Source organism: Sebastes fasciatus, chromosome 1 (genome assembly GCF_043250625.1).
Source record: "Sebastes fasciatus isolate fSebFas1 chromosome 1, fSebFas1.pri, whole genome shotgun sequence".
Classification (NCBI taxonomy): domain Eukaryota; kingdom Metazoa; phylum Chordata; class Actinopteri; order Perciformes; family Sebastidae; genus Sebastes; species Sebastes fasciatus.
This window is the reverse complement of record NC_133795.1, coordinates 18,926,980-18,947,146: the sequence shown is the minus strand read 5'-3', so window position 1 is coordinate 18,947,146 and position 20,167 is coordinate 18,926,980. Positions and strand designations below refer to the sequence as shown.

The 20,167-nt window shown below is 36.5% G+C and overlaps 1 protein-coding gene and 3 long non-coding RNA genes across 6 annotated transcripts in view; all 4 read right to left on the bottom strand.

Annotated features, from left to right (window-relative positions):
• The window catches only part of LOC141767959 (uncharacterized), a 55,885-nt gene that overhangs the window by 10,729 nt on the left and 24,989 nt on the right, over window positions 1-20,167 (bottom strand). The gene's annotated exons all lie outside the window — the stretch shown is intronic.
• LOC141767978 (uncharacterized) lies at window positions 1,374-20,034 on the bottom strand. The gene is made up of 4 exons (XR_012593976.1): window positions 19,972-20,034; window positions 2,309-2,383; window positions 2,059-2,073; window positions 1,374-1,457 (listed from the first exon to the last, which is right to left on the bottom strand). It is a non-coding gene; the product is annotated as an uncharacterized LOC141767978 (long non-coding RNA).
• On the bottom strand, window positions 2,995-4,841 carry LOC141777265 (uncharacterized). Its single transcript, XR_012595879.1, has 4 exons — window positions 4,628-4,841; window positions 3,360-3,440; window positions 3,207-3,266; window positions 2,995-3,055 (listed from the first exon to the last, which is right to left on the bottom strand). It is a non-coding gene; the product is annotated as an uncharacterized LOC141777265 (long non-coding RNA).
• On the bottom strand, window positions 16,877-18,589 carry LOC141767973 (uncharacterized). Its single transcript, XR_012593975.1, has 4 exons — window positions 18,558-18,589; window positions 18,418-18,455; window positions 18,263-18,323; window positions 16,877-17,961 (listed from the first exon to the last, which is right to left on the bottom strand). It is a non-coding gene; the product is annotated as an uncharacterized LOC141767973 (long non-coding RNA).

Below are 20,167 nucleotides of genomic sequence, written 5' to 3'. Positions count from 1 at the left end.
CTTCACCAAGTCCATCACTGTCAGCCATGCCGTTTGAATGCATTTACCATGATGTGACCCAAACATTTTAAGAAATAAAAGAAAACAATCTTTTGTTTTCTCGTAATAATGAGTTAATTATCTTGTTATCTCGAGAAAATGTCATTTTTAAAAAATGTTTTAATCATGCCCGTTTAGGGCTACCATATTTTGGGACACGTGCTGGTGATACACTAAAATGAGTTAGGGTTGTTGTTGTGGTGCTTATTCAATTATATAGTTATAAAAGCATATAAATCTAACTATATTAGTCATACTATAGTATACACCTTCTGGTACATTTTTAAGAAGACATTTTCTCAATAAGTAATATTGCAAATAAATTGAGAATATTTTTACATTATTTCTATTACAGCATAAAACCTGTTCTCCACCCTGTACAAGAACTATACACGACATTCATGTAGGTGTAAAGTGAAAAGCAGCTCACCAGTAGGACAGTCAGCAGCAGGTACCGAGGTGATCACACTGTAGGCTTCAGCATTACCTGCAGGTAACTAAAAGGAAGGAAGTGAGAGGAATCATGAATAACTTTTCACCTTGAGGAGCCTTGCTATTCAAATGTTTGATTATTTTAGTTGATGTGAATGTAACATCTGAGAAACAAGGTTTTTAAGTTACCGATTCTCCATGGTTAAGAGTTCTCATGCACATTAAGTCATCTGCAACAGGATGTAAAACACACCTCAGTACACTAGAAGACCAAAATATAAATGCAATATACTGCTGTATATATGAGTAACACAATGTAAATGTGTACATTACCGGTTACACTGGCTTGTGTCCTATACAGAAATACAAGGAAAAGGAAAGGTTTTAATAGAGTGAGTCCTCGTTATACAAGAAACAGAATACACTGTAAACAGAATATCCAGAGGGATATATCTCTTTCTCCAAACACCTCTGAGACCACTGACCTCTACTTTAAAGCCCAGGGTTTAACAGGGAAAATGGTGTGGATGAATGAATTCTCTACACTGATTCAACAACTAATGTCCTGCTGCCGCTACTTGCTGTGAATAAGCTGAACAGTTGTGATAGATAACACCTCACTGCTAACTCAGCTTTTGCTGAAAAAGTAAAACAAAAGTTTAGTTACCACTTGTTGGAACATCTTTCTGAAAAAATGCAAAAACAAAGAGAGAGAGAGAAGCATGGCGTTAGTTCAGATTGTTGATTTAACTGAGATTTATGTTCATGTATGTGTCTAATAAGTGGCATTAGCTCTCTCAGCCTGGTCTGCTGCTCAGATTCTTTGAGAGCTCCTACAAACACGGAGGAAAAATACATTCAAGCTTTACTGGACACATGAATCAAGTTCTCACCCGTACTTCTTTTGGTACAGAAAAGTGCCAGTCCCAGTAAGATCACACCTCCAAAACAAGCCGCACCTATCACCAACATCCATGTCCATGTTTCTGTTTTGGAAACCACAAACAAGTGTCAGTTTCACTTCGAACACAAAAGCAGGAAGACTGTGTACCTACTGAATGTCTTCCAGTGCATGGCACACCAAATATAAAAATGAAGGACAATGTATTGCTTTGCAACTGATATGAATTTAACATGTAAATAAAGTTGTGAACATAATGAATCACTGAATTCAGGATCTTAATCACAACAGGTTGCTTCACTGTGACACAGAAGAGCAATACATACTGCTCAAACCCAGCAGAAACATATAATACAGTATGTGTCCACAAGGTGGTAACAATTTCTAACATCAAAATATTAAATGTTTGTTAACATTTTGTTCATATTTTTGCAAAAAGGACATGTTTGCATTGCTCAAACTAACTTAACTAACTCAGAAAAATACTTTACTAAAGTGAATTGCATCTAATTTTTCATATTAATTAAATGCAGAAGTCTATCTGTAAGTAATGACGTGCTTTTTGCTGGGTTTAATGGGGTTACAGGGAAGAAGCTAGCTTTAGTGTTAGGCTTGTGATGTGTCTGTCCTACTGTAATAAATCAAATAAAACATTCACAGCAATACGTCTTGGCATTTATGCTCACCTGTAATATTGGTTTCTGATTCCAGATCCATATTAGTTTCAACAGTGAAAATATAAAAAGAAAAATTAAAATAAATATTAAAATGACATATTTCAACATTTTGTTTCTAAATAAATCTTTGCTGCACCTCTCGCTTCCTCATGTCCTGTCATTTTTCCTCTATCAATATTGAATAAAGGCATAAAATGCCCCAAAAAAACTATTGTACACCGTCAGTGTGAATCATTGAGAAACGGAGTATTTGTGTCACCTGATGCTGGTTTCACTGAAGTTATGAAAGCAGAGACAGAACTACCCGAGTCACTTGATGTACCAACAGTATGACCTAGTGAATGAAGAAAAGTTTTCAAAATGGCCATAATACTCAGAAACACGGATTGATTTGTGATTATTTAAAGTCAAACTTTATCTGTAATTTTGTTACCTGTTGTTCGTTTTATAGGTGTTACTGGAGTGGAAGCATGGGACTTGCTAACAGTCAGACCTGGTGAATAAAAAAAACGTTTTAAACTTTTACATTTACGTGATTACGTGATAATGTTCTGGATTTCAATTTAAATGTATAACATGTCCTACCTGTGGTCGTAGTAGATGTCGGCTTAGTCTGCGTCATGTGTTCCTCTTCTTCCACAAGATCTACAACAAAAGAAGATGGATTTGTATCTGTCAGCTTCCTGTGTGGACAACTGTGTGGGACGGGGCATTTGTGTAAGGCGGGCAGCAACAGAAGAAAAACATAATTTGTGATTAACTAACGTCACATATGATACATCTATTATTTTGTTACCTGATGCTGGTTTCGGAAGAGTTACTAAAGTGGGCGCACCAGGCTTTTCAGTAGTCAAATCTGGTGAATAAATACACAGAGAAATTTAAAAATCTTTTATAGAAGTGATATGTAATAATGTTCTGGATTACTGTTTAGATGTATAACATGTCCTACCTGTGGTCGTAGCAGATGTCGGCTTAGTCTGCGTCATGCGTGACTCTTCTTCATCTACAACAAAAGAAGATGTATATGTATCTGTCAGCTTCCTGTGTGGACAACTGTGTGGGACGGGGCATTTGTGCAAGGCGGGCAGCAACAGAAGAAAAACATAATTTGTGATTAACTAACGTCACATATGATACATCTGTTATTTTGTTACCTGATGCTGGTTTCACAAGAGTTACAGAAGTGGGAGCACCAGGCTTTTCAGTAGTCAAATCTGGTGAATAAATACACAGAGAAATTTTAAAATCTTTTATAGAAGTGATATGTAATAATGTTCTGGATTACTATTTAGATGTATAACATGTACCTGTGGTCATAGCAAATGCTGATTTTGTAGAGGCCATGCTTGATTCTCTTTCCACAACATCTAAAGGGAACGGATTTGTGTCTGTCAATTTTATGTGGGTACAAATTAACATTTGTCCTATTTCTCTTATTTGTACAATGTCTTAAAGGTACAGTGTGTAGGATTTGGTGGCATCTAGTGGTGTGGCTGCAGATTGCAACCAACTAAATCCCCCTCCACTCACTCCTCCCTTTCCAGGACTGCTGTAACTTGAGCAGTTGAGTGGAAAACCCTTGTAACGCCTTGTTCGCCTCGCTCAGAGGCCATCCTCACCATAATAACACTACTTTAGGAGCTACGGAAGTCAGACGGCGGCTGACGGTACCACGGTTTTACACTCTGAGGCTCACGTTACCGCAGTTTCACAAGTGTGTCGGAGAACTAAGGTGGCCTTCAGGTAACGTAACAACGTGAAAGGCTCTCTCTAGAGCCAGTGTTTGGTTTGTCCATTCTGGGCTACTGTAGAAACATGGCGGAGCAACATGAAGAGGACCTGCTCCCTATGTAGATATGAAGGGCTCATTCTAAGCTAACGAAAACACAACGATTCTTAGTTTCAGATGATTATACACTAATGACAACATAGTTATGAATATTATATTCCATTTCTGCTAATAGATCCCCAAAAATGTTACACACTGTTCCTTTAAGCATAAAACTTTTACACACGTGAACATGTAGTGGCATGGCTCTTGGGATGGCGATGTCGATCGGTCACTCGGTCAACACTTATATCTAAACTTAGCAAAGCTAAATTTGACTCAGCTGGTGCTGGCATTCACATTAATCATAACCTTATTGATTAGCTTACATTATAAAACTTAGCCAAAAGATTTGACCTCAGTTTCAGCTACAGGAAACTGAGCAGCTCCAGACTATATTTCTGTCTGCTTTGGTTCAGGAGAAACACAGGTAATGTTACCATTGATGTGTTGATTAGTTAAAGACGTCCATGCTGTTATAGAGGGCATCAGCGCTGTAACCTACGTCACTGCTTTTTCCTAACGACTGAGTGGGCGTTTCCATTTGAAAAGTAAAAGCAATTTATCAAACTGACAAAACTGTAAACATGAATAATGCTAAATGTAACACTGGTGACATTTTAATTGGAATTTATTAGATTTATTCAGTCCCTTAAAGACATCTGAAATATAACATCACGTAATTGAGGTATCTTCCACTATCACTACATAATAACATATCAAAGAATGGGGAAAATAGTCACTCACTGTGTATGGTGATGGAGGATGTGTCACTGTGTAGAGATGGAGAATTTATGTCTCCATGTTTTACAGTGTAATAACATTTCACTTCAACCACAGCTGGTGAACTCTGATGGGACATCCTCAGCAGCTCAGTTCCTGTCAGTGTCTGCAGGCAAGAGCCTTTGGCAGTGTCTCGCCCCACAGTGTAGAAATAACACAGAGACTCAGGATCAGATGATGATGGAGCCTGACAGTCCAGTGTGACTGAGTCTGTCTCTGTGATCACCGGTGGATTCACTGTCAGTTTAGGTGGAAGATCTGAAAGAGGTAGACATGTGTTATATAAATACTTAATAGTTGCATTTATATGATAATATTATCTGATAGAAAACAGTACAGCTGGACATGAAAGACACTAGATCACAGACTGACCTTTTCCTAGAATCTCGTGAAAGTAATCTGTTGGAAATATAAAGTGTTAACAATATACAGTAAATAGACATGATAATAATTAATTAATACCTTCACAAAATGTAGAATATTAAGATAAAGACGTGTTATTTGTCCCGATGAGGAAATTAGACTCTGCACTGCAGTTCCACAGTTTACAAATAAACAGCACAGAGCAACAAATCAGGCAATAAGAACACACATAACATGAAATCCATAATAAAGATAAAACAGTCTTTGTGTAGTTAACATGCTGATACATAATGGCTGACATTATATATTAATGTCATGTTTGCAACTGTGAACCTGCATTAGTTTGTGATAGACTACATTAATAATAATAAAAAATAGGTCTATAGGTTTATCTTACACATGAGGATGACTAACAGCAGGCGTCCAGCCATGATGCTAGCTTTGATGTACTCAAGTGTCATTTTGCAGAACTTGCTCTCAGGAAAACCACGGCTAGCACCAAAGCTGAATATAACAAACAAACCAACCACAGAAACACCCACACTTTACATCTACTTGCTTTTTAACACTTTATAAAAAACTTAGAACATGTAATATTTTTAGATCAAGTCTAGCACAGTGTTGGCTAAATGAATAAAATGAAAGAGTTTATTCATCATTTGAAATCTACATTTCACTTCATATTTCTTTCATCATTTTTTGCTCTAGTTGAAGTAAAGTCAATGCCAACATGTTTCCCGTGGACTCTTTTACTTTACATGTACTGCCGGGGGGAAATTAAAATTAAAAACTGATATTAATTGTCCACCTGTCAACTCACCGGGACCTTCAAGACGGTTAATCCGGCTAAAACATGTCACAAATGTACAGAAGCAGTAAGTTGTAAATGCATATACATTTATTTACAATGCATAGTCACAAAAGTCTCCAACAAAATATATCCAGTTACAAAAAATACAGAAAACACATTAGAAAACAGAACAAAATGACAAACAGGAGTAAACTAAACGTTTGTTCTAGTTATATACAACTGGGGGGTCTGAAGAGATCAGACTGTATAGAAGTCTGTGAGAAAATGAGCCTACTTCTCTCTTGATTAATTACCTCAGTAAACATTGTAAAGATGAGTTCATGGTCTTAATTGCTAGTTGCTAGCTTTTATCAATGCAATAATAATAATTATTACTATTATTTGAATTTCAAATCAGCAATCATTCCAATAGATTCAATATTTCTGTTTTCCATTAGAAGCATTTTTTTGTCAGTTTACTTAAACAACATTCAACAACATTGTGTCTGTGTGCTTGTGTCCTTTCCTTTTCCTTTTCAAAAAAGTGTAATTTTTTGTGTATTTTATAATAATAATACAATTTTATTTAAAAAAAATATGCATATATATTTTAGCATTTTCCCTCATCTTCCCTCCAATTTGCTAAGGACCCCTGACGTCCCCCAACTTTGAAAATCACTCCTATAGATTATACCAGTCAACTTCAAACACAAGGTTTACATTTCTAACAGTTCTTCAGGCCGTCTGCTTTCTCTTTCAATATAAAACAGTTTGTGTTTCAGTGAAACTGCACTGTGTTGTACTCCATACCCATCAGGGCTGATGCAGCAGGCTCCGTGGAGATGGTGGTGTACAAATGGTATGTGTCCAACTGGGAAAAGAAAGAAACCAACTGTTGCATATATCAATATAAATGGAAAATATATTTAATATAGTCGCTCATGTCAGACTTACAATGTCATTTTGAGACTCCGGTTGCCTGTTCACTTCCTCAGGACCTACTCGAGAGAAAGACACAAAGTCTGTATATCAAATAATACATTTCTCTGAATTAAGACATAAGTCTTCAGTCCAGCTGATTGGATTCAAGAATTTGATGGTCACAAGCAGCTTTACACTTTCAAGTTCACAAAATAAGCTGCTGAGGGAATAATTCTGTACCATTTCTTCTCATACAATATTTTGTTCCCGTGTGAAAAAGAGTTAGACCAGAGCAAAGGAGGTTATTTCTGTCTCAGTACAGTGGTGGTTTCTTCTACGTGTGGTTTACGCTCATCTCTCGTTTGAGATGCAGCATGTTGTTCAAGCTGATGATTTCCACAATAGTTATTTTAGTAGCTGTTAGCTACGTGAAGTCTGTTCAACTGAACAAATGTGAAAATGCATTAAATATTTCCTGTTTTTAAGACAAGCTAGAATGTGTGTAAAGGACAAATGTGACTGTTCGTCAGACTGAACACTGAAGCTTACGGCTGGCGGTCAGCACTTCTCACTGATATTCAGAGAACAGTATGTGTGAACACCCACGTAAAAAAATAGATTCTGAGTTCATTAGACAAACAAATCAACATAGTTCTCACCAGTTCTTCTTTTGTTCCAGAGAAATGCAGAAACCAGCAAGATGCAGAGACCCACAGTTACTCCACAACCAGCCACAACTGCTACAAACTTCCATATCCACGTTTCTGTTTTGCATTAATAGAGGCCATAAAGGTGTCAGTCTTGCTTCTCATAACATTAACAAACAGGAAGACATGAGGATAACTAGAGTCTTTCAACCACCAATAACAGTGCACACCAAATATATAAAATGGAAAGCACAGTATTGCTTTGTTACTGAGATAAAGTTACTGAGTAATTTAGACATAATTTAATCACTGAATTCAAGTGCTAAAGAATTACATATACTCACTTGAAGCTGTTTTCAGAGGGGTTGCAGGGTTAGAGCTATCTTTAGTGCCAGGTGTACTAACTCTCAAACCTAGCAAGTGCATAGCCACAAATGTTATTAAAAACCCACAGTAATGCATGTTAACATTTTAATGTGATAATAAGAATATTATATCTACTTGTTATTTCATCACCAGATCCTGGATTCATAGGAGTCATACAAGTATCTGTTTCTTGAAGGCACAAAAACATATTAACTAAAACTATTGTCTTTGTTTGTACTGCTACTAAACAAATATTAAAGGGGACATATAATGAAAAACTTTTCAGTGCTTGTGCATGTATATTTGGGTATCTGGAGTGCCTACCAACCCACAAACTGTGAAATAAGAAAACCCAGTCAGTTTTTTGTGGGCTGTCTAGATCAGAAAATATGTGATTAGCATCTGCACAGTAGGAAGGCTAACTTCACACCTACATATCCATCACACACTAGCTGAGTGACCAATCAGCAACCATCGCATTGGTATGTGCTTTGTTAAGACATATTCAATTTACATGTGAATATATTGTATATACTTTAACATTTTCAAAAGAGTCAGTGTGAATTGTTGAAAAACAGAATAATTACCTGATGCTGGTTTCACTGATGTTAGGAAAGTAGAGATAAAACTACCAGTGCTACTTGGCGTACCAACAGTCCAACCTGGTGAACAAACAAAAGTACATTTAAAAAATACTGAATACACTGAAACACATATAATTAACCAAAGTCACAGTTAATATCTGTCATTTTGTTACCTGATGTTTGTTTTACAGGAGTTACCAGAGTGGAAGCATGAGGCCTGCTAACAGTCAGACCTGGCAAATAAAAAGACAAAGATGTCTTCAAATTTTCAAACTAATTAATATTGAGGTGCTATGTAATAATGTTCTGGACTGGTTCTTTAATGTATAAAATGTCCTACCTGTGTTCATACTATATGTTGGCATCATCGGGGTCATGCTTGACTCTCTGTCCAGAATATCTACAGTAAAAGAAGATGGATTTAAGCTGAAAAATTTCCTGTGTGTACAAATAAATAAATATTTCTGAAGACAACTTCATGGGACAGCCTTATTATTTGTGTATTTGTATTTTGTATATATGCGTAAGTATACAGTGAGAATGTTTGATTCTGATTCTGATGGCACACTGTCTCAATTTTCAAATGACATGAAATTAAAAACAGATGCAGTCATCCTTTAATGCATGTCTAATTTGCGCAGTCCCAATAGAGTGCTGCAGGAATGAGACCTAAAACCAAGATACGAGTTATTTTTTCAATCGATGTTAACTTCCTGGTTGATAACTGTATTAATAAAGTCATAAAGTGCTGTGGGGATTTTTATCAGACTTCCAAAAATATCGATCACCTTTTCGTTTGTTAAATCAGTGTTTTTCTATTTGTTCTGCAGTTTGTAAAAACAAATTCATACCTGAAATATTACACCACACAACTTTTCTTGTGCTGATACTTTATCAAGACATAATATTATAATATCAGTATATGTGGAAAAACAAAGGCACTCACTGCGTATGGTGATGGAGGATGTGACACTGTGTGGAGATGGATCATTTTTCTCTCCACGCTTTACAATGTAAAAACATTTCAGTTTAACCTCAGCAGGTGAACTCTGATGTGCCAACAAAAGCAGCTCAGTCCCCGTCAGATTGTGCAGACAAGAGAAGCCTCTGACAGTTCCCCTACTTAAAAAGTAGAAAAAACACCAAGACACAGGAACAGATGATGGAGTCTGACAGTTCAGTGTGACTGAGTCTGTCTCTGTGATCACCGGTGGATTCACTGTCAGTTTAGGTGGAAGAGGAGCTGAAAATCAAGCAAATGCCGGATTAAACAATTGAAAATGGAATTTTTAAAACGTAATTTCTGATGATGAATTTACAATGGCCAATGGAGGACCCGATCCCCGTGTTAAGAGTCACTTTGTTGTGCTCATACTGTAGCAAGTTCTTAAAATATAAGTATATAGAAAGATTGCAGTTGATATAAACACTGCTGCCAGGCTTTTAACACGTACTAAGAGAAGCGACCACATCACACCAATCCTTGCTGCCCTTCACTGGTTACCTGTGAGTTTTAGAATTGATTTTACTGCCTGTTTTTAAAGCCTTGAATGGTCTGGCTCCTGCCTATATCTTTGATTTTCTGACTCCCTATGAGGTCCTATAGTTCCAAATGACAAACTTGTCAACAAAGGTGACCTCGGCTGTGGAACAAACTCAGTATCTTCCTTTAAATCTCTTCTTAAGACTCACTTTTATATTCTGGCTTTTTCTTAACTGTTGGCGCATTTTTGTAACTATTTATATGATTTTATCTAGTTTAAATCTTGAGTTGTGGATGTTAATTACTTTTATCATGCTTTTATTGTAAATCAATTTGTAACCTTGTTTTGAAACGTGCTATATACTGTAAATGAAGTTATTATTATTATAGCAGCAGTGTTCACTCACGTTGTATGGTGATGGAGGATGTGTCACTTTGAGGAGAATATTTTTTCTCTCCAAGCTCTACAGTGTAAGAGCATTTTACTTCAACCTCAGCAGGTGAACTCTGATGCGCAAACAAAAGCAGCTCAGTCCCCGTAATTGTCTGCTGACAAGAGAAGCGTCTGGTAGTTCCTCCTCTTGAAGTGTGGAAATAACACCAAGACACAGGAACAGATGATGCAGCCTGACAGTCCAGAGTGACTGTTTCTGTCTCTGTGATCACTGGTGGATTCATTGTCAGTTTAGGTGGAAGAAGAGCTGGAAGGAAAGAGATATACATATCAAATACTGAATAATTACATTAATATGACAATAATCCAAACTGAGAAATACTGATTAATGTGGAGGAAGTAAAGAAAAATATAATGTACAACAAAACCATGTGTAGAAATAGTCAAATTAATAGCAGACTACACCAAACTTCCCATACAGTGAAAACAGAGACTGACCTTGTCCTAGAATCTCGTGAAAGGAAACTGTTGGAAATATAAAGAGTTAACAATATAAATAGACATGATTATAATTAATTAATACCTTCAACAAAATGTAGAATATTAAAACTCCATCCAATGTTTAATTCTGTCAAACAGAGGTGAGAGTCAAGATCAAGATATTTATTATTTGTTAGGAAAATTAGATTAGATTTAGACTCTGCACTGCAGTTCCACAGTTTACAAATAAACAGCACAGAGCAACAACACAGGTAATAGGAACACACATAACATGAAATCACCAACTATATAAAGTGTGGATAACATGCAGGTACATAATAGCTGACATTATATATTAATGTTAACCTGCATTAGTTTCTGATAGACTACATTAATAATGAAAAAAATCTATAGGTTTAACTTACACATGAGGATGACAAACAGCAGGCGTCTAGCCATGATGAAGGTGAAGAAGACTGTCCAGATAGAAGATACTTGTATGTCTGACTACATGGACTTTCTGTACTGCGGTTTCATTTTAAACTTTTAAACTTGCTCACAGGAAAACCACAGCTAGCACCAGAAGTGAACCTCATTAACAGACAGGACACAGAAACACACACACTTGACATAGCCTGTGTTTTATTTAGACTGAATACAACACACTTGAGACCTCTTAACAGAACAGTGGGTAACATTTCGGGGGATCTATTTGCAGAAATGGAACATAATATTCATAACTATGTTTTCATTAGTGTGTAATCACCTGAAACTAAGAATCGTTTTTTTGTTAGCTTAGAATGAGCCCTTCATATCTACATAGGGAGCAGGTCCTCTTCACAGAGTCCGCAATGTTGCTCTGCCATGTTTCTACAGTAGCCCAGAACAGACACCACAGTACTGTTATCACAGTAACGTGAGCCACAGAGGAGGAGTGAGCAGAGGGGTACTCAGTTGGTTGCAATCTGAAAAACCACACCACAAGATGCCGCCAAATCCTACACATTGTGTCTTTGCACAATGCATGCGAGCGCGCGTGCATGCGTGCATGCGTGCAAGAGTGCGAGCGAATTTGTGTACGAGGTACATACTGTATGTGAATCTCTTGTGTAAAGCACTTTGGTACAAACATACATTTTGTGTTTAAAGCGCTATATACTCAACTTCAACTTTTGAAATAAATGGGACTTTTTGTGTATAATGTTTTTATTATTTAAAGCAAGGCAACACATAACACATTATCTTCTGACCTAGCTTCTGTTTCTATCAATTCAATGAAGTCCAATTGAGCCATTACACCATTCTAGTTTTTGCTCTTTGGGATAATGGTGTAAATAATGTAAACATCACAACTGTACATTAGAAAGCAAAGTGTAAAAAGTTGCAAGAAAAAATATTTTTGGATTTCAAATTGACTTTGGAGTGCTGTACACTGCATCTCTCAGGGCTGATGTAGCTGGCCTCTCTGAGGTGTTGTTGTTGTCACTCTATGAAGAAAAAGAAACAGACATAAATTAACTGCCCTCAGTGAAGTGTAAATGTTTGCCAGCATTATGCATTTATCGAGATATAAAAGTTGCACATGTTTAGTATCTGTCATGCTGTAATATAAGAATGCACATTTTGTACCTGTAATGGCATATTATGCCTCTTCAAATTATGGCCACTAGAGCATTTTAGCAGAACTTGCACCACCAAGTGGCAATGTCTATGAACATCATTGTGATATACCAGTATTGACAATAACCGTGATATTTAAACATGAAATATTCATATCATGTTTATACACATATGATAATATTGTGTAAATAATCCAGCGCCTCTTAAATAATTCTATATGTACAGATATGGTCACAGACACTCTCTCTCCACCTCCCTACACTTGTATTTTTAGTGTAATTTATTTGCCAAAAAAGAGACAAAACACACAATGAACAAAGTATATAATAATATAATTATTGTAAATTCTTTTGACCACGATATCCATGTAATGAAAATCTGATATCCTGACTGCTCTACTATGAGCATTATACTACGTTAGGAAGAGAAAAGCAGCTCACCAGTTTTGTATTCATAAGTGACGATACTGTCGGTTTCATCATAACCACCTTGCAAATCAGTGCTGTTTACATTTGGTCTAAATGGGGGGGGAAAAATAGAAAAACAGGTTTTGTAAAGAGTGTTTCTACATTACAGAGGAGAGCAAAAGCACAGTACACATTTCCAAATGAATATACTGTATTACTCTCCCCAAACATCTAAATTATGTGACTGAAAAGTGTGTATTTCAGGTTCTGCCGGATAAATATGGAATAAACCTTTCTAACCTGACATGTTGTCACTAGCACTGTATTGATTCCTTCATGTCAACACCTACTTGCTGCTCCACCACTCCAAAATCCTCCTTCTTATGCTTTTTATTTAAGTTTTGTCAATTTGTTGACTTAACAAGGATCTAGTGTGATATCTGAATTATGTATGCTACCTCATATATGTTTTCAATGTGCTGGAGGTGTTAGTTTCCCAGGCAGAGTTATCACTGCTGCTCAGACTGTTTTGAAAGGTCCCTCAAAGAACTTTATTGCCAAATGTCCATGTGTCCTCAAGCAAGGCACTTAATCTGCAACTGTACCGGTGGAGCAGCTCAGAGGCAGTCAGAAGAAGACTGGACGTCCGGAGCAACTGACAGAATGAATATCTGAAACTAAGACTACAATCCAGAGCAATGATTGAAAAGAAGATACATACTGGTTCTCACTCAAGTTTAATATTTGAGAAATAGGATTTCTTACCTCTTGGAAACACCTTCCTCTAGAAAATGCAAAAAAATATAACCAGTGATTATTGATATCAGGAAGCTTCAATATTCCCTAATAAACAGGGATACTGGATGTAGCAGTCGTTCTTTTACATTTTGCCACCAGAAACTAATGTAAACTGTCTTTAATTGAAAATAATGTGAAACCACACTGATATTCAGAGAACAGTATGTGTGAACACCCACATAAAAAACAGATTCTGACTTCATTAGACAAACAAATCAACATAGTTCTCACCAGTTCTTCTTTTGTTCCAGAGAAATGCAGAAACCAGCAAGATGCAGAGACCCACAGTTACTCCACAACCAGCCACAACTGCTACAAACTTCCATATCCACGTTTCTGTTTTGCATCAATAGAGGCCATAAAGGTGTCAGTCTTGCTTCTCATAACATTAACAAACAGGAAGACATGTGCATAACTAGAGTCTTTCAACCACCAATAACAGTGCACACCAAATATATAAAATGGAAAGCACAGTATTGCTTTGTTACTGATATGAAGTTACTGAGTAATTTAGACATAATTTAATCACTGAATTCAAGTGCTAAAGAATTACATATACTCACTTGAAGCTGTTTTCAGAGGGGTTGCAGGGTTAGAGCTATCTTTAGTGCCAGGTGTACTAACTCTCAAACCTAGCAAGTGCACAGCCACAAATGCTATTAAAAACCCACAGTAATGCATGTTAACATTTTAATGTGATAATAAGAATATTGTATCTACCTGTTATTTCATCACCAGATCCTGGATTCATAGGAGTCATACAAGTATCTGTTTCTTGAAGGCACAAAAACATATTAACTAAAACTATCGTCTTTGTTTGTACTGCTACTAAACAAATATTAAAGGGGACATATAATGAAAAACTTTTCAGTGCTTGTGCACGTATATTTGGGTATCTGGAGTGCCTACCAACCCACAAACTGTGAAATAAGAAAACCCAGTCAGTTTTTTGTGGGCTGTCTAGATCAGAAAATATGTGATTAGCATCTGCACAGTAGGAAGGCTAACTTCACACCTACATATCCATCACACACTAGCTGAGTGACCAATCAGCAACCATCGCATTGGTATGTGCTTTGTTAAGACATATTCAATTTACATGTGAATATATTGTATATACTTTAACATTTTTTAAAGAGTCAGTGTGAATTATTGAAAAACAGAATAATTACCTGATGCTGGTTTCACTGATGTTAGGAAAGTAGAGATAAAACTACCAGTGCTCCTAGGCGTACCAACAGTCCAACCTGGTGAATAAACAAAAGTACATTTAAAAAATACTGAATACACTGAAACACATATAATTAACCAAAGTCACAGTTAATATCTGTCATTTTGTTACCTGATGTTTGTTTTACAGGAGTTACCACAGTGGAAGCATGAGGCCTGCTAACAGTCAGACCTGGCAAATAAAAAGACAAAGATGTCTTCAGATTTTCAAACTAATTAATATTGAGGTGCTATGTAATAATGTTCTGGACTGCTTCCTTAATACAGAAGATGTCCTATCTGTGGTTATAATATATGTTGGCATCATTGGGGTCATTGTGCCAAAACTGTATCGAAACATAATACTATAATATCAGTAGATGTGGAAAAACTCAGTCACTCACTGCGTATGGTGATGGAGGATGCGTCACTGTGTGGAGATGCATCATTTTTCTCTCCACGCTTTACAATGTAATAACATTTCAGTTTAACCTCAGCAGGTGAACTCTGATCTGCCAACAAAAGCAGCTTAGTTCCGGTCAGTGTCTGACGACATGAGAAGCTATTGACAGTTCCTCCACTTAAAATGTAGAAATAACACTGAGACACAGGAACAGATGATGGAGTCTGACAGATCAGTGTGACTGAGTCTGTCTCTGTGATCACCGGTGGATTCACTGTCAGTTTAGGTGGAAGAAGAGCTAAAAGGAAAGAGATATACATATCAAATACTGAATAATTACATTAATATGACAATAATCCAAACTGAGAAATAGTGATTAATGTGGAGGAAGTAAAGAAAAATATAATGTGCAACAAAACCATGTGTAGAAATAGTCAAATTAATAGCAGACTACACCAAACTTCCCATACAGTGAAAACAGAGACTGACCTTGTCCTAGAATCTCGTGAAAGGAAACTGTTGGAAATATAAAGAGTTAACAATATAAATAGACATGATTATAATTAATTAATACCTTCAACAAAATGTAGAATATTAAAACTCCATCTTATGTTTAATTCTGTCAAACAGAGGTGAGAGTCAAAATCAAGATATTTATTATTTGTTAGGAAAATTAGATTATTTAGACTCTGTACTGCAGTTCCACAGTTTACAAATAAACAGCACAGAGCAACAACACAGGTAATAAGAACACACATAACATGAAATCACCAACTATATAAAAGATAAAACATAAGTGTAGTTAACATGCTGGTACATAATGGCTGACATTATATATTAATGTCATGTTTGCAACTATGAACCTGCATTAGTTTCTGATAGACTACATTAATGATAAAAACAAATCTATAGGTTTAACTTACACATGAGGACGACAAACAGCAGACGTCCAGCCATGATGAAGCTGAAGAAGACTGTCCAGATAGAAGATACTTGTGTGTTTGACTGTGTGAACTTTGACGTACTTAAGTGTCATTTTCATTTTGCAGAACTTGCTCTCAGGAAAACCACGGCTAGCACCAAAGCTGAATCTAACAAACAAACCGACCACAGAAACACCCACACTTTACATCTACTTGCTTTTTAGCACTTTATAAAAAACTTATATGAAATATATTTAGATCAAGTCTAGCACAGTGTTAGCTAAATGAATAAAATTAAAGAGTTTGTTCGTCATTTGTTCACAAACTTCTCACACCTATACACACACTTAGCATGTTCATGGTCTGCTCTAAGCAAACATGCAGTTCTTCCATTTTTGTCCTGACCATTCACCACTGAGATCTACGTTTCACTTCATAGTTCTTTCTTTCATTCGTCATTGTTTGCTCTAGTTGAAGTAAAGTCAATACCAACATGTTTCCCGTGGACTCTTTCACTTTACCTGTACTGCCTGGGGAAAATTAAAACTAAAAACTGATATCAAGTGTCCACCTGTCAACTCACCGGGACCCTCAAGACGGTTAATCCATATACTGATATTTTACCCTGAATTAGCAGGGAGGGACCGTTTTAATTGCAGTTTTCACATGTCACCGCTGCATTGTATCATTTTACTTTAAGAGCTTTAAGGATGTATGTGAGAAACCTTTAGCTGGGCTAGATGTCTTCAGGTTCCCTACCACGCTTTATAATTACTCTTGAAATAATAATTCAGACAAATCAAGTAGAGTTCAATGTAATAAAGATTTATTGTAAAATCAAGACAGAGTACAGGTAAATCAAGCTGGGCCATGCAGCAGACTGAACCCAGAGTAAAAAGACATACATTTATTCAATAGCTCCTTTTTCTGTAGGGCTTGTTGGGGAAAACAGACACCCCACCCCACTATTGTTTCACCAGCCTTTTTCCTTTAACCATTTATGGAGATGATTTTCAAAACAGAACCGTATCTTATCTAGCGCCTCTAAGTTTGTTTTCTTGGTCAATCCACCCATGCATTGTCCCATGGCTTCAGCCTATTAAAAACGGCACCTTGTCTACCAGCAGCCCCGTCTAATTGCTACATCTTCCCTTGTTAGCTGGGCGTACCTGGCCTCTCCAGCAACTTATCTCTGTGGGACCGGTTCTAATCATTTATCTCTGTAAGCTTGGCAAAACAAGAGTTTATCATAGCCACAGAAAGGATGGGTTTGCGTTTTTCATGCTGTTGGCTGACCTTCACACACACACAGAGTAGTAGCACAGGCCATAGGTTTAACATTGTATATAGATATTATAGAATATAAGCAGTAAAAACAAAAAGTAAGTCGTAAATAATGCAATCATTTCCTACTGGAACTACTTAATACATTGATTGATTATTGGTTATGTATTATCTCAGAAAATATATCCCACAAGTAACATACCTGAGAGCACACGGTCAATAATTACACCCAAATATTGAAGCTAAAATGTTTACTGCATATAATTATTTTGGAGAAGTCTAATATTGAAGAGCTCCTAGTTTCTTTATCATGATTGTATAAACGTTTTTCTTTTTTTTGCTTGAACAATATTCTTTAGTATTCCTTAGACATACATATACCACATGTTTATAGAGAGTTCACCAGAGCTTACTCACTTGTTTCAACAGATTAGATTAAACAAATTCCAGCCTCTTTAAAACAAATGGACTTAACCACGTCAATCCAAAGTATTTTAGACCCATCTCAAATCTGTCCGAGACACACAATTTTATAACTTCAAAACGCTTTTCGAGTGCTGCACACGTCATCTCTCTGGTCTGATGCAGCTGGTTCCTCTGAGGTGCTGCGGTCAACGTTTGTCACTCTAGTGGGGGAAATAAAACAACCAGACATGACTTGATGGCGCTTTTAAGTCTTCCTGCATCCTGCAATTGTTAAAATATACCAGTTGCACATTCAATTTATGTCCTGCCACACTGCCCACACATCAGGAATTGTAATGTAACAATGTGTAATCTATTTATTCTATTGTACAACCCATACAGTAGTAGTCATACATACTAAAAAGTAAATAAATACTAATAATTAAACCTCTTCCCCATAATGTGTATTAAACATACTGTAAAAAAAACATTCAAGCTGATAGAAAGACAAAAACAGCTCACCAATTTTGCTGAATTCATAAGTGACGATACTGTAAGTTTCATCGTAACCACTCGGCAGGTACTTTATCGGAAGGATAGAGGGAAGGTAGAGTGAGAGAAGCCTTATCCAGGACAGCGTGATCACTGAATGAATGGATACAGAAGTTTTTAATTACCTCTCCAATGTTGAGACTTTCCATATATCCACACACATCTAAAAACAGAAAAAAAAATGTTTTTATAAACTATAATCTAAAATATAAAGTACATGAAACATATGCTTATAAATAATTGGTCATATTCAAGTGTTACATACATTTTGATTTACCGGTGGTGTTGGCTTTGGGGCTAAAAGGCAAAAGAGTAAAAAGAGGTTTTCATGAAGAGCATTGTCTTCATTACAGAGGAAAGCAGAATACATATTTATGGCCAAAGAATGTAATTTGAAGAAGAATATAGTATTACTCTTTCCAAACATCTCTATGATGTGAATGATACAATCTGCTGGGATAACATGGACTGGACCATCGTATTTATTCAGATTGAGTACTGAAGTTTGCATCAGTTGTGTCATGTCAACACCATTTGCTGCTGCAGCTCCCTCTCTTGGAGCATTTTGGATTTGTTGCCTTTGCAAGCATCTATTATTCATGTACTTTATATTTACAGCCATCAGTTATGAGTCTTTTACACCAAATCTAACTGAATAACCAATAAATGGTCAAACACTTAATCCCTAAGTGTCTCTGGCATAACAGAGTCTGACTGCAGGTGGACCAGCTCTTTCTTGTCTAACATCCCAATGCTCTTAAGCTGTTTGCCAGAAGAGGACTACGGTAAGAATGAATGTCTGAAACTATGTAAACTCGGTGATGATGATGATGAAAATACATATTACTACTCTCTCAATTTTACCAGGAAATATTTGAGAAAAAAAAGATTTCTTACCTGAGGCGAACACATTTTCCTAGGAAATGCAGAAAGAAAAGAAAATGATAAACAACCAGTGATCATTTATGTTGGGAAACTTGAATAAAAGTTGTTATACTGGATATAGAAGCCACTCTTAATGCTTTACTTGAAAAAAAACTAATACTGCTATATTCCCTACAAGGGCAGCTGGGTTTCAGAATAAGAATAAAACATGTGTGAAGTCCATTCATCCAAGTAGTTTTTTGTATGTTTGCATTTTTTCTTTTCACGGTCTGAATGCAAGACGTTGCCAACATTTGTATTGCCTGTAAACGTGGTTATTGGACATTTGTTGGACACAACTTTCTTGAGGTTAATGCATTCTTACCGGTCCTTTTTGTGATTGAAAGAACTGCAGATCCCAGCAGGATGACGCCCACAGATACTCCACAACCAGTCACAACTACAATCAACTTCGATAGCTGTTTGACTGAACAGAGACCATCAACGAGTGCCAGTTTGGTAGTGGTGGGACAAGAAGAAACACAAGCTCCTTGAAATCAAATGATTTTGATGATAATCCTTTGATAGCAGGAACATTTTCAGCAAATTTCATGGCACTCTGCCCGTTTATAAGTATCTTATGTGTGAGGGAGAAATTTTTGCTCAAACTCAAAGCTAAAAATGAAAAGGCTTCGTCATCTGGAGATCATGCATGTGCCTGTCAAATTTAACAGGAATCAAAATAGTCATAATACTCAGAAACACGGACTGATTTGTGATTATTTAAAGTCACACTTTATCTGTAATTTTGTTACCTGATGTTCGTTTTATAGGTGTTACAGGAGTGGAAGCATGGGACTTGCTAACAGTCAGACCTGGTGAATAAAAAAAACGTTTTAAACTTTCATAATAACGTGATTATGTGATAATGCTCTGGATTTCTATTTAAATGTATAACATGTCCTACCTATGGTCGTAGTAGATGTCGGCTTAGTCTGCGTCATGTGTTCC